This window comes from Solanum dulcamara, chromosome 7 (genome assembly GCF_947179165.1).
Source record: "Solanum dulcamara chromosome 7, daSolDulc1.2, whole genome shotgun sequence".
NCBI lineage: Eukaryota > Viridiplantae > Streptophyta > Magnoliopsida > Solanales > Solanaceae > Solanum > Solanum dulcamara.
In genome coordinates this window covers 57,739,083-57,754,596 of record NC_077243.1, presented here as the reverse complement: position 1 = coordinate 57,754,596, position 15,514 = coordinate 57,739,083, and positions in this window count along the sequence as shown.

Here is a 15,514-nt window from a genome sequence, read left to right as displayed (position 1 = left end):
ACCCACATATACATATCTGCAGACCTCTAAAAATATAAATGACAACATATGGCGGGACAGGGCCCCCGCCGTACCCCTGAATGGATAAAACAATTTCTATACATCCGTGGACAGTATCAAAAACTAGGCCCCGATACAAGAGAACCTCTTCCAGCTGAGCTGCGTGGAATCCTAAACTGACGGACTCCCACAATCTGTATCTATACCTACGGGCATGAACGCAGCCCCCCGAGAAAGGGGGTCAGTACGATATATGTACTGAGTATGTAAAACATAATATAATACAACTGGAAGCATATCTGAGATAGAGAAACATGGGATAAGATATCAACTCAGAAACCTGTACCTGTACTTTGTGAATTACAAAAATATGCATGTTCGAGTCATATCATATAGCCGGCCCTTTCGGGGGTCCGGTGAATCATCTCTGTAAAATCATCATGGCCCCAGTGCCATCACCACCTTATTACAACACATCATCATATATTTAAACACGTATCCTGGCCCTCTATTGAGGGACTCAGTGAGTAATGCAGTGAACTGTGCACGAGAACATATCCTGGACCGAGACTCAGGGAAAGAAGTGTTACAATATACACGAGTAGAGTAGTGAGTAACTATATACAATTTAAATCATTATCAGAGACTCGATAGAATAAGAAAGTTAAGCTTTTGTTTGAGGACCCGAGTAACGGTGTAGTCATCTCGAGTGTCCTCTAAATGCCATTATGGGCTGTCTCAATTATAATCTCGGGGCTCCTAGACATGTACTAAAGTAAAGCCAAATCGCTTATGGAACCAGAAACATTTGCTAACATATAGTCTGTAAGACTTGGAGCCTGTATATTTGTTATTTCTTTAGCATATAACAATTTCCAGGGAAATAGTTCGGTTACCGTAGGAGTTCAATATTCAGAAGTAAATAAAAGATGTTCGAGAATAGAGTTACCCTAGAGCTCAGATCATATTCAACATGAAAGTAATATTAATATCAACTACTCTTAAATTTCCAGCATCTTGGATTACGCCTTAATGTTAATGGAATCTATTTCCTTAGTCGTTTCCTCGACTAGTCCTTTAGTTTGTTAAGGCGTTAACGAAAATTGGGCAGCACCTCCCCTATAATGTACCCCATACAAATTTCCAATTAGGTCCCTAAGACCTACAGCCAACCAACAACAACAACCTGCAGCAATTCATATCAACAATATACAGCATAAACTCCAAACGACTTATTCGAAAATACGATATCAAAATAGGGTGTCTAGCCTTTATTTTTGTGACGCCTTTAATTATACGTAACGAGGGGTCATGGGGTCTCAGCCAGCAGCACCCTAACCCAAATTAGGACATATTTAGGCCCTGCAACAACAAGCCACACCCCTGCAGCAGCAACTCACAAGAACGACACTTTATTTCGATGACAATTCACTTCTAGCGACTCCAATTTAGTTTATTTCGAACGTCGAGCATTTCTACGACATTCTTAAACTTCCAGCAGCATACAAGGGGTGTAATACACCATATAACAATACCATAAACTCCAATTTAAAAGGAAAGGCCTTACCTTACGTTACACTTGTCAAACTCGCCAAAACTATCCAAAATGTGAAATCTGGACAGCTTACTGTTTTACCTTGTCGCTTCGTTTCGAAGGGGTAATGGAGGGAAACAGGATTTACGTCCTTCATGAAAGTTATATACATATGTCTTAGGGTAGCAAACAATTTCGAATCATCCCTACATCATTTTTTTACAAAAAGATATGACCAAAATACTTACAGCTGTCCGTGTAGAATTTCCAAAACCAAATTTGAGCAGTACCTCCTCTACACTTCATCACCACTTTTCAAGTTGATACAAGTAGAACTGGATTTTGGAGTCTGAATGAAAGTTATAGAACCACGAAATATCTTTCCAAAACATATTAAATCACTCGAAAAGAATCTGTACACAAGAAGTTATACCAATAGTACTAACCACTGTCCCTTCCAAAAACGGGTTTATTAATTAACGTTTTCTCTTATTTTCTCTTCCAAATTCCAATTGCAAAGCTGGAGTTTTACTTCCATGAAGGTCTTAAAATACATATATACGTATCCACGTACTTAAGGTACACCGTATATAATTAATTCACGGAAGAAAATTGGAAAACTAACCTTAAATCTTCAACAACGATGGCTTCCTTTCTATTTCCCTCTTTCACATTTTTTTTCTCCAAGGCTGCTGCTCTTTTTGGATAATGAACAACTAAGGAGTCATATACACATATATATATAAGGTGACACATGTCATCCCCTAAGGGTGACACGTGTCAAGCCCTTATTGGGCCACCTCAACACACGGCCAATGGGGTGCTGCCACGTGGCAGTGGGGTCCACCTCCCCAAGCAGGTGGGTCACCTGCCTGCTTGAGGTGCTGCCACGTGTCGCTTCTTCATTGGCTACCACGTGTCATCTTTTTTTTTTCCCTTCCTCGTGGGCTCGTAATCTCGTCTTATTTTATGTACCTATGTAATCCGTGCTACGTAAGTAGTTTGATATATGCTTAAGTAGCTCAAGTGCATATGACTTTTAACTTAGTAGCTTACATAGGTAAATCGAGTCCTACGACTCATTACTTGGCCTCCAATTCCTTCCGGACTCTTATGATTTCATCTCCAACCTTCTCTAGTATGGGGTATCACATTCTCCCTTCCTTAGAGCCGTTTGATAGTGTCGTAACTTAAGTGGCTCACATGCTAGCTTCTAAGTAACTTAAGGGACATTCCGAGTTCGAAGATGTGGGGTGTAACATCCTTCCCCCCTTTAGAACATTCGTCCCCGAATGTTAAATGCAACCTTCTGTAAGACTTTATATAAATTATAGAGGGGTTCCTTTCCTTTATGCTATCACATGCATTCCCATCTATATTATTAACATACGAGTTCTCAAGAGTTGGAGTTACCTGTAGACAACGGTTACAGGTGCAAATACTTGTATTCCATGTTCTCTTCAGTTCCCCGATCATCCTCTTTCTGGTTTTAGTTTTTCCACCATAACTTGACGGAAGATACGTCTTTAGTCTACAATCTTCCAGTTTGCCGATCCAGGATGGTGGTAGGATTTTCCTCATAGGATTCCATCTACTAGACCTCATTTATGGAATATACCCTAGGTGACTCGTTAGTATCTAATGGACTGGGCGTATAGTTTCCAACTAAGGTGGTAAGCTTAACTTACCAGCCACGTTGCCCACCTTATGAGTAACTTGATACCGTCTAATATATTCTGGGTCAAGTTCCTTTTCTAGGTGACCCTATGATGAACATCCAATCATCAACTTGAACTCTGTATGTCGACGTCGATTATCTGTATGTCATTCCTGCCGACTCTGGGCTTTTAGTCAGTAGCTTGCTTAATCATGTCGAGGCCATTGGAATACTAGAGTTGTAATTATTATTATAGGCAACTTGATAAGTGATGGATAATCATTCCGGCTACCTTCGAAGTTAATCTCCCGGCTTGTGACATACCTTCTAGCGTCTAATAGTGTGCTCAGTCTGTTTAGTAGCTCGAGGGAGAAATGCGGTACTAAGACCTGTCTGTGCTCCTGACCTCTTCTTGTACTGATCTCAAGGCATTAATTATAATTGAAGTCCCTTTATCTGGGATATTAGATGAGGAAACCTCACGGAACCTTACCATTCTCCATGTTCTATAACTCCCTCTAATTTCAGCAGCATAGGTGCTCTTGATTGGAAGCAAATGGGCTGATTCCTTAGCCTAATCACAACAACTCATATAGCACCCTACTCTTACCAAGTATAAAATGGGTACGTAATGATGTGGATAATTTGGGAACCGTTAGCCTCGTATAGTCTTTCTCGATTCTTTTCAGAACTTTAACTGGCATTCGATCTTTTGGGTCCTTCTTCCCCTCCTTTTCCAATCCTTAGGGTTGGCTACCGAATAATGTTGCAGTCCCCCCATATAACGGCGCTCATAGTCATTTTGTGCTTTGTCTAACATGATCTAGTGTAATTCCAAAAGAGTTTTGGCATAGAAGCTCGCTATCCTGTAGTAACCAGCTAGTTCAGTCAGTTTTACTTAAACCTTTTCACAATTTCCCTTACCCCCGCTTCTAACCCGCTAGACACATTATCTTGTGTCATTCTTTTACCTTTACAAGAATACAAGAGGGTACAAGAAGCATCCTAGCGTTACCTCGCCAGTCCTCATATCTTGCCCTGCCTTTCCTCCCTTCCTACACTCGAGGTCGGGGTAGATCTTTGGTCCAATCGTGGCCATGTCTTACTTCACCCGTAGTACTAATTCCATCTCGGTAGTTTGGCTTAACTTATCTTTGCATCTCTCGGTAGTTAGTTGCAACTTGGGCTCCTTCATTTGGGATAATAGCTGTGGGGACTCCGTAAGGTCCTACCATATTTGTTTTTTACTCTATAATTCTACACCTTCTCGGCGGATTAGGTAACCTTTGATCGAAGGAGTAGGGACTAATATTGTTATTCCACAAGGAACATTCCCTCCAGAGTCATCTGGTGCTAGAGTGCAAAATGAGTTTTGTAGTCCTGGTCATATTGTGGGATTTCCGACCTTGGGCACTGCTTCCTGTCATTTGTAAATTACATCCGCTAGTACCCTTACCTTTTTGGGTTCTGCTGTTTCTCCCTCAGAGTTCGCTACCAAGTGGTGTCAAAATTCCCTCGCCCACTAGCACATATAGCCATTCTGCGGTTTCCCTCTCATTAACTAGTTCTATGTTGAAGAGCTGTGGCATTCGAGTGAGTCGTCAATTAGCAATTAACTAATCCTTCTTGTTTTTCTTAAGACTTTGTTACAATTTTCATTACCATATCTTATAATACTCTGGTACATAATCTCATCTTGTTTCTCTGTTGCTAGTCAGATGCTTCTATCTCGCGTGATCATACCAGTACTAACGCATTAACTTCCATCAGAATTTCGAAGTTAAGCGTGCTGGGGCGAGAGTAATATTGGGATGGGTGACCTCCATGGGATATCTTCATGTCGCGTTTCATTATAACCTTTTCCACGAGGTGCGAGCACTCAACTTAGCTCCAGATTTACCTCAGCGTTGTCTCGCGAGTCTTTATGTTTTGCCCCATCTTTTCATCTGTTATCTTGCATCTAGTATCGGCGTACACCTTTAGCTCCACGATCCTTTATTCACTTTATGTTCTCCTTATTTTCTACCACAGGAGGCTTTCTATCCCTTTTTCTTTGGTTATTTATCTATCGCAATATCATTTGCGACTAACTCTATAACCAACATTTTGGCTTTTGGTCTAGCATATTGTCGTTATCCTTTGTAGTGTCTGTTGAATTATTCAATATCCTTTCATTGGTACATTCTTTTGTTTTTATACGCAGCCGCCTTCTAGTGTTATGTTGTTCAGGGTCTCGTCACAAACTCCTTAACGCTACCTTATGTAGCATTCCGGCTTCCATCCAATTATTGGTAACTTCCGGACCTTTCCAACTTGGTTTAGCAAGATATCTTATCAAAGTTTAGACGTCTATCTCATATTTATTGCTATATCAATTGCCTCCTCCTACCTTTGCCATTTTCTCATTAACTTCCCCCCTTTAGGGGGTACCCGCACTTTCCTCTATTTGTGCATGTAGTCGTTCCAATTTCAATTAGGCAGTACTAGTATTCTGGGAATAACTATTCCAGGTTTTCTTAAAGTAATGGCTTTGTCCCAACCTATATCCTTTGTTTCTTGGGATGAATGGAAGTTGTTCCAATTATTCTCTAAGTTTGCCATCCTCGTCCCTTGAGGGTTCCACTATTTTTGGGGCGACATGGTGTACCCGCGTCATTGTTTTTGTATCTTAAGCTCCATACTCTTACTGCGTACTCAATGCAGACTTTTAACTTAGTTAGCCGCTACTAATGGCGCCTTATTAGCGGTCTTACTTTATCCTTGCATACTGGTATCACACTATTTAATTCATACTTATATATCCCCCTTTTTGTTCGTATTTGTATTCAGTTCCTGACATCTCTTTGAGGTGCTTCTATTAGAAGTTCTTTCCCCAATTAGTTGGTGGCAAATTATAAACTATTATCATACATCATTTTCCAACCATTGTTGGAAGGAATCAGAACCTCTTAAATATCACAGTACTTTTTTTTAGTACTTGACCTACCTGGTCTCCTTCTGAGTTTATCCTCGAGTTATGAACAACTCAAAAAGAGTGAAACTCATTCGCGGGACATCTTATCCTTCACCCTGATCCCTCTGTTTATATTTCTACAGTACAAATACGGCTGGAGATACCGTAGTCTGAACCTTACTACTTAATTAAGCTTTTGTTCCTCCGAAATAAAATTCTTCAAGTAGAAAGGGTGCCCCTTGTCGGTGACCTGAAGGATACCTCTTACAGTTTTAGTTAAACACAATAGGCGTATTTGGTATCAATTTCTTGGGCATCTCAAAAATCTATGCTTCATTTCCTTTTCCTTGTTCTGGGAAAATTTCGGCAGAGTTTCCTCTATATTTCTTACTTATCCCAAAACCTGCACGCAGAAAATACCAACAATGCCTCACAGGGCCAACATATATATATATATACATATCATATCACAGCCGCACAGGGCTTTCAATGTCATCTCATATCACAGCCACACAGGGCTTTCAACGTCAACAATAATATAAAAATACTGGACTTACCTCATATGTCCAACTTCAAACTGCATCTGTTGCACTTTCTACTTTCCTTTCAGGTTTCAACTTTATATTTCAATACCTTACCTGACGAATATCTTTCGTGGCTTTACTTCACTTACCTGCATGCTTCGTAACTTTCCATGTCGTCAATTACTGCCTTCTATTGGTGTCATCCTTCTATTAAGATCCAATGTTAGTATAAGGAATTTTCCTATGACTCGGATTTAAAGCACAATCTCAGATGTAGAAGAAAAGTAACATCCTAAATGTCCTATAGCTTCCTGTTTATAGATGTGGCGCGCAACACATCGATAACCAAGACTCTATTAGACACGGTCTGCAGACACTCTAAGGACGAACTGCTCTGATACCACTTCTATCACGACCCAACCCCGTAGGCCGCAACTGGGGTCCGACCTGAACCCCCCGTACACATATCTATAAGTTGAGGTCACATTGAATCGTAAATAAAACAATATCATGTAGCAAATCCCCACTGGGCGATAACATTTTCATAAATTGTAGCCTTTTTCGTTTGTGTATCAACCTGACAGGGCACGCAAGCCGACAAGGCTACCATAACATAATAACATACATCATATATCATGTAGACCCAGCGGAATCAAACTGACATACACAACCCACATATACATGTCTGCAGACCTCTAAAAATATAAATGACTACATATGGCGGGACAGGGCCCCCGCCGTACCCCTGAATGGATAAAACAATTTCTATACATCTGTGGACAGTATCAAAAACTAGGCCTCGATACAAGGGAGCCTCTTCCAGCTGAGTTGCATGGAATCCTAAACTGACGAACTCCCACAATTTGTATCTGTACCTGCAAGCATGAACGCAGCCCCCTGAGAAAGGGGGTCAGTATGATATATGTACTGAGTATGTAAAACATAATATAATACAACTGGAAGCATATCTGAGATAGAGAAACAGGGGATAAGATATCAACTCAGAAACCTGTACCTGTACTTTGTGAATTACAAAAATATGCATGTTCGAGTCATATCATATAGCCGGCCCTTTCGGGGGTCCGATGAATCATCTCTGTAAAATCATCATGGCCCCAGTGCCATTACCACCTTATTACAACACATCATCATATATTTATACACGTATCCTGGCCCTCTATTGAGGGACTCAGTGAGTAATGCAGTGAACTGTGCACGAGAACATATCCTGGCCCGGGACTCAGGGAAAGAAGTGTTACAATATACACGAGTAGAGTAGTGAGTAACTATATGCAATTTAAATCATTATCAGAGACTCGAATGAATAAGAAAGTTAAGCTTTTGTTTGAGGACCCGAGTAACGGTGTAGTCATCTCGAGTGTCCTCTAAATGCCATTATGGGCTGTCTCAATTATAATCTCGGGGCTCCTAAACATGTACTAAAGTAAAGCCAAATCGCTTATGGAACCAGAAACATTTGCTAACATATAGTCTGTAAGACTTGGAGCCTGTATATTTGTTATTTCTTTAGCATATAACAATTTCCAGGGAAATAGTTCGGTTACCGTAGGAGTTCAATATTCAGAAGTAAATAAAAGATGTTCGAGAATAGAGTTACCCTAGAGCTCAGATCATATTCAACATGAAAGTAATATTAATATCAACTACTCTTAAATTTCCAGCATCTTGGATTACGCCTTAATGTTAATGGAATCTATTTCCTTAGTCGTTTCCTCGACTAGTCCTTTAGTTTGTTAAGGCGTTAACGAAAATTGGGCAGCACCTCCCCTATAATGTGCCCCATACAAATTTCCAATTAGGTCCCTAAGACCTACAGCCAACCAACAACAACAACCTGCAGCAATTCATATCAACAATATACAGCATAAACTCCAAACGACTTATTCGAAAATACGATATCAAAATAGGGTGTCTAGCCTTTATTTTTGTGACGCCTTTAATTATACGTAACGAGGGGTCATGGGGTATCAACCAGCAGAACCCTAACCCAAATTAGGACATATTTAGGCCCTGCAACAACAAGCCACACCCCTGCAGCAGCAACTCACAAGAACGACACTTTATTTCGATGACAATTCACTTCTAGCGACTCCAATTTAGTTTATTTCGAACGTCGAGCATTTCTACGACATTCTTAAACTTCCAGCAGCATACAAGGGGTGTAATACACCATATAACAATACCATAAACTCCAATTTAAAAGGAAAGGCCTTACCTTACGTTACACTTGTCAAACTCGCCAAAACTATCCAAAATGTGAAATCTGGACAGCTTACTGTTTTACCTTGTCTCTTCGTTTCGAAGGGGTAATGGAGGGAAACAGGATTTACGTCCTTCATGAAAGTTATATACATATGTCTTAGGGTAGCAAACAATTTCGAATCATCCCTACATAAATTTTGTACAAAAAGATATGACAAAAATACTTACAGCTGTCCGTGTAGAATTTCCAAAACCAAATTTGAGCAGTACCTCCTCTACACTTCATCACCACTTTTCAAGCTGATACAAGTAGAAATGGATTTTGGAGTCTGAATGAAAGTTATAGAAAAACGAAATACCTTTCCAAAACATATTAAATCACTCGAAAAGAATCTGTACACAAGAAGTTATACCAATATTACTAACCGCTGTCCCTTCCAAAAACGAGTTTATTAATTAACGTTTTCTCTTATTTTCTCTTCCAAATTCCAATTGCAAAGCTGGAGTTTTACTTCCATGAAGGTCTTAAAATACATATATACGTATCCACGTACTTAAGGTACACCGTATATAATTAATTCACGGAAGAAAATTGGAAAACTAACCTTAAATCTTCAACAACGATGGCTTCCTTTCTATTTCCCTCTTTCACGTTTTTTTTCTCCAAGGCTGCTGCTATTTTTGGATAATGAACAACTAAGGAGTCATATACACATATATATATAAGGTGACACATGTCATCCCCTAAGGGTGACACGTGTCAAGCCCTTATTGGGCCACCTCAACACACGGCCAATGGGGTGCTGCCATGTGGCAGTGGGGTCCACCTCCCCCAAGCAGGTGGGTCACCTACTTGACCCCAAGCAGGTGGGTCACCTGCCTGCTTGAGGTGCTGCCACGTGTCGCTTCTTCATTGTCTACCACGTGTCATCTTTTTTTTTTCCCTTCCTCGTGGGCTCGTAATCTCGTCTTATTTTATGTACCTATGTAATCCGTGCTACGTAAGTTTGATATATGCTTAAGTAGCTCAAGTGCATATGACTTTTAACTTAGTAGCTTACATAGGTAAATCGAGTCCTACGACTCATTACTTGGCCTCCAATTCCTTCCGGACTCTTATGATTTCATCTCCAACCTTCTCTAGTATGGGGTATCACATTCTCCCTTCCTTAGAGCCGTTTGATAGTGTCATAACTTAAGTGGCTCACATGATAGCTTCTAAGTAACTTAAGGGACATTCTGAGTTCGAAGATGTGGGGTGTAACACTCATTTAGCCCTGAAAGTGACTAATCATGTTGGTTATCTATATTCACACACAAGTATTCTAAAAATGAATTAAACTATAAGAATTTTCTCTCAAACTCTACTATGAACATGGGTTATTTGTCTATTGGATGCATAAATGCACCCAAGATCCCCACCCCACACTTATAGTTTTATTCATCCTCGAACAAACTCTCAATCCTATGAGCACAAAAACACACATCCTGCATGTAAAGCAGCCCAACCAAACCACAGTGATTTCACAAATAGTTTAATTTCATAGCACATTGACTTCATTCAAACAACCAACTTGTAACATCCCTTAAAAAAAGCTCACAAGTGCCTTAAGAATGCCTTGGGATTAGGCTGCTCAAGTAATGCATCATCCTTAATCTTTTTAGAAAATCTGAGTTTGGAATATCGATCAGGGGTTAAAACCTGCAGGAAAATAATCTCAGTGGATTTTTAGGACCCATAGATCGAAAGATAGATTTCTTAAGGAACTGTGTGAAACAATAGGATCCACGACAAGTCCGCATCGCAGACCTGGGAGAGTTTTCTGGCCGAGTTGAGTTTTTTTAAGGGCATTTTAGACCTTTCCCAAATTATTAGTCAATGAACCTAGATGTTTTTAGGGCCTAATCCGACTCTATAAATTTATCTAAACCTCTAATTCTATTCATTCTTCTACAATTCATCTATCAAATATTTTTGTCTCTACAAAAAGGCTCTCAAGGGTTTCCATTAAAAAATTCAAGTAATCTACTCAATTTATCCATCAAACTCTCAAGTTCTTCCAATTATTTGGTGTTTTCACTTAAGGTATGTGGGTATTGATTCATGGATCCTTTCATCCATGAAGCCCAATCAATTTCTCAAAGTTTTCTACCAAATTAAAGTATGGTATTTTATGGATTTTATGATCTCTATTCCTATTGCATGAATTATAATTCAAAGTATGATCATGAGTCTATTTTGATATAAATTGATGGTTATTACATTGAATTGAAGAATTTTCCATGAATTCTCCTATTTTGATCTCTAGGGTTCATGATGTAAATTATGAGTATTTTGAATTATACTTCCAAAGGATATTATCTTGAATTATGTATGGGTTGATATAAAGTTTATGATCATGCATGTTTTCAAGTGAATTACAGGATTTTCAAAGTCAATTGATTATCCAATTGAGTTTTACTCTAAGTTCAAGGTATGAATTTCATGCAAGTTATGAAGTTGGGCCTTATGTGGTGACCTAAGTCCTAACGATATGAATTATGCAAATTTGATTGTAATGATGAAAGGACACTTCTCACATTACAAGTATGTTATGAAAATTAGCTACTCTATGATTTCAAACCTATGATCATGACTATGATATATGTAATTATGATTTCTATGATATGCATGTATTCCTTAGGATTTGACTTAGCATCGAGTGGATGTAAGGTGGGGGCCCTACCAAAATCCCTAGTAGCAACCTCATATCCCATAAACTATGTGCCCCTTAGGTATAAAAGGTATTATAAGCGAATACCCAAATTTCTACGAGGTGAGTACCCAAAATATCAAGGCTTGGAGGTGAATACCCGAGTCTAAGAACTAGGAGTGAGTACCCGGTTCAAACGACCTCTTAGTTGATCCACTTAGGCATGTAGGAATCTACCTTGGCAAGTAGTCTCCCCCTTTTCTTCGATGTAGGAGCAATATTGAAATCCATGGTATAGCTCGCATGGTCTTATTGTCGGTTATGGTTCCTATCCCACATATGTAAGATCTCTTAAGTATGTTATGATTTTGAATTTATTCTTTTAAATGCTTTGGTCAATATGATTTTCTCATGACTTTACTTATTCCATCTTATCATATATTTTACTTGACCTTTGCATTCCATGATTTACATTGCATGTCACACCCTCATACTTTGTACATTCCAACGTACTAATGCATACTTTTTGTCTACATTGTCTCATAATGTAGGAGTTGAGGTTGAAGATCCTAATCGTTCACGTAACTAGCAGGCGTTCCCTATTCAGTGGCATTGTGGTGAATCCTCATTTGTCGGGGACCAATTGTTGAGTTAGTTACTATTTCCAAAGACTTTTGTTTACGTTATATGTTGAGGGTGAGCTAGGTACATGTCTTATCCCCCGTCCATACTCATGTTTAGAGGCATCTAGTTGGACATATGTTTGAGTCTATGTTGTCATAAGATATTTTTATATTTTTATTCATGTTTTAGACTCTCTTATGATTTTTCCGCTTTTATATTTTACCTTATGTATGCTTATAATATGTACAAGAAGCTTGGTTGGAACCCTTTGGGGTTTCTATTATCATGTTACGACTAGGCCCTAGGTCAGGTCATGACACGACTGACCCAAAATGACCTAACCTTCAGAGTTGACTCTGACATGCCGCAAACTCACATGAATTGCTAAATCAAAACTCATTCAAGATGACCATTATTCTACTAAACAAGTGCCCTCACAAACAAAGAATTACCCATATACTCTCACAATTACATCTGATGCCAATAACAATGGGAATTAAGCAAAAATCGCTCACTCTCTCAAACGAAGTCACAAGTTACTCAAGATAAACCATAGGCTTTCCTTTAGTGTACTATGCAGCTCAATTAAGGTATCGAATATTTAAGAATCACTTCGGACTTTTTTGGGTTGTAATGTAGGCTAGGGGATGGGTAGGTATTAATCTGAACATATAGTACCTAGGTTCCCAAACACTTTTAATACTCAACATTTATTCATTTCATACAAGTTCTTCATAACCTCATACTCACCACTTTATTCTTTCTCTACCTTACCCTTTCTCCTTTTAGCTCACTTATCTGTGTAGGGAATGTCTTCTTATTCTTACTTTTTTTTTCTCACAACCACAATGTAGTTGGCTTTATTTTCACTTTCAAAATGCTTTTCTTCCCTAACACAAGATTTCATTCCATTTTTGCACCAAAGTCTTTACTCTTCATAACACAAGGTTGTAACCCCCTCCCCCCCCCCCCATTTCTTGAGCTTATTCTTTCCTAAAGCTCAGGATTTTTGGATCAAAATTTTTGTCTAAGAAAAATATGGGAATAAGCTTCAAACAAAGCTACCAAAGAATCAAGTCAAAGGCTCAAAAGGTCTAACTGTGGCATTGCATCACAGTGGTTTTTTATAATTAGCAATTTTGAACTGAGGATACCAAAGAAATTCCTAGATCCTTTTCCTAATTCTAACATTCCTTTGTTTTTGCTACACAAACATACTAGGAAAGTTCTAGCCATCAAGAGTAATAATGTTACACCCCGCACTCTCGAGCTCAGAACGTCTTCTTAAGTTCCTTAGACACTATCATGTGAGCCAGATAAGCTACGACACTATCAAACGACTCTAAGAAAGGGAGGACGTGACGCCCCTTAAGAGTGAAGGTTGGAAATAGGTCTATAAGGATTAGAAATGAATAGGAGGCCAAAATAACAAGTCGTAGGACTTGACTTACTTACGTAAGCTACCAACTTGGACGACTTACATAACTAAGCCATTGGAGTACATGTTGAGCTTACGTAGCAAGGATTACTTAGGCTCCTAAAGTAAGATGAGATTACGAACCCATGGGAGAGGCGGAAGGAGGCGTAGCACCTACTCGGAAGCAAGCAGGTGATGCACCTACTTTGACTAAGTAGGTGATGCACCTACTTGAGGTAGGTCTCACATCGCCACGTGGCTGCATGTGATTGGTTGCATGAGATGACGTGACTGCCTAAGGGTGTGACATGTGTCACCCTTAGCAGCTTCCATGTTTCACTCTCCAAAAAGGCATATATATATGTATGGATGACTAGGAACTTCATTATTCATCCTTTCCTACACTTAAAAATTGAGAGAAAAGTTAAGAGGGAGAAGAGAGGAGCTACGGCAGCACCTAGAAAGAGGTAAGTCTCCAATTGTTTTCCATCAATTAATTATCTACGGTGTTCCTCAACTTCGTTGAGGTGTATATATGTATATTAAGATGCCTACGGAACCATATTTTCAGTTCTACACTTGGAAAACTAAGAGAAGCTTAAAGAGAAAATGCTAGGGAACAGACCCGTTTTTGAATTAAACTACTGTTAGTAATACAAGTATAACTACTTGTGTAAGGCTTCGTTTTAAGTGATTCAAGATGTTTTGGAAAGCTATTTCATAGTGATATAACTTTCATTTATCTCTAAAACCCATTTGTGCTTTTTTCTGCTCGAAAAAGGGTGGTGAAGCATGGGGGAGTTGCTGCCCAGATTTCATTTTAGAAATTCTACAAGGACTGTGGTTGGTATTTTGGGCATATCATTTTGTAAAAAATTGTTGTAGGGCTAATTTGAAATTGTATGCGAACCTAAGACACATTTCTATAACTTTTATTGAGGACACAAATCCTATTTTCCTCAATTACCCCTTCGAAACTAACTGACAATACAAGATAGTAGGCTGTCCAGAATTCACGTTTTGATAATTTTGGCGAGTTTGATGAGTTTAGGGTAAGGTAAGGTTTCTCCTATTAATTTAGAGTTTATGGTATTGTTAAGAAGTGCATTATATGTGGTTTAAGTAGCTGGAAATATGAAAACATCATAGATATGCTTGACGTTCGAAATAAACTAAATTGGAATCGCTATAGTTGAATTGTCGTCGAAGTAAGTCGTTGCTCTTGTGAGTTGCTGATGAAGGGGTGTGATGTGTTGTTTCAGGGACTAAATATGTTCTAATGTGGGTTAGGGTGCTTCTGGTTGAAGCCACATGACCCCTCGTTGCGTATAATGAAAGGCATTACAAAATAAAGGCAAGACGCCCTGTTGTGATATCATATTTTTGAATAAGTCGTTTGGAGTTTATATTGTATATTGTTGGTGTGAATTGCTGTAGGTTGTTGTTTTTGGTTGGTTTTAGGTCTTAGGTACCTAATTGGAAATTTGGATAGGGCACATTATTGGGGAGGTGCTGCCCAATTTTCGTCGACGCCTTAGCGAATAACAGAACTAGTCGGGGAAACGACTAAGGAAATAGATTCCATTAATACTAAGGTGTAACCTAGGGTGCTGGAAAGTAAAATGGGTTGATATTCATATTACTTTCATGTTGAATAGTTTCAAAGGACGGCGAGGCAAGCAGGATAAGGAATAATTCAGACAAGGTATGTGAAGCTTTCTTTTGGGGTGTTTTTGGAATAAGTATGTAGAGCTATCTTTCTTTTCTTTTGGCATGTCTTAGATGTAAGTTATGAATGATATGTATGTGATATTTGGGATTCAATCCATTCATAAAGCCCTGAATATAAGTCGAACTCTCGTTTACTTTTTGATGTTAGAACTCCTACA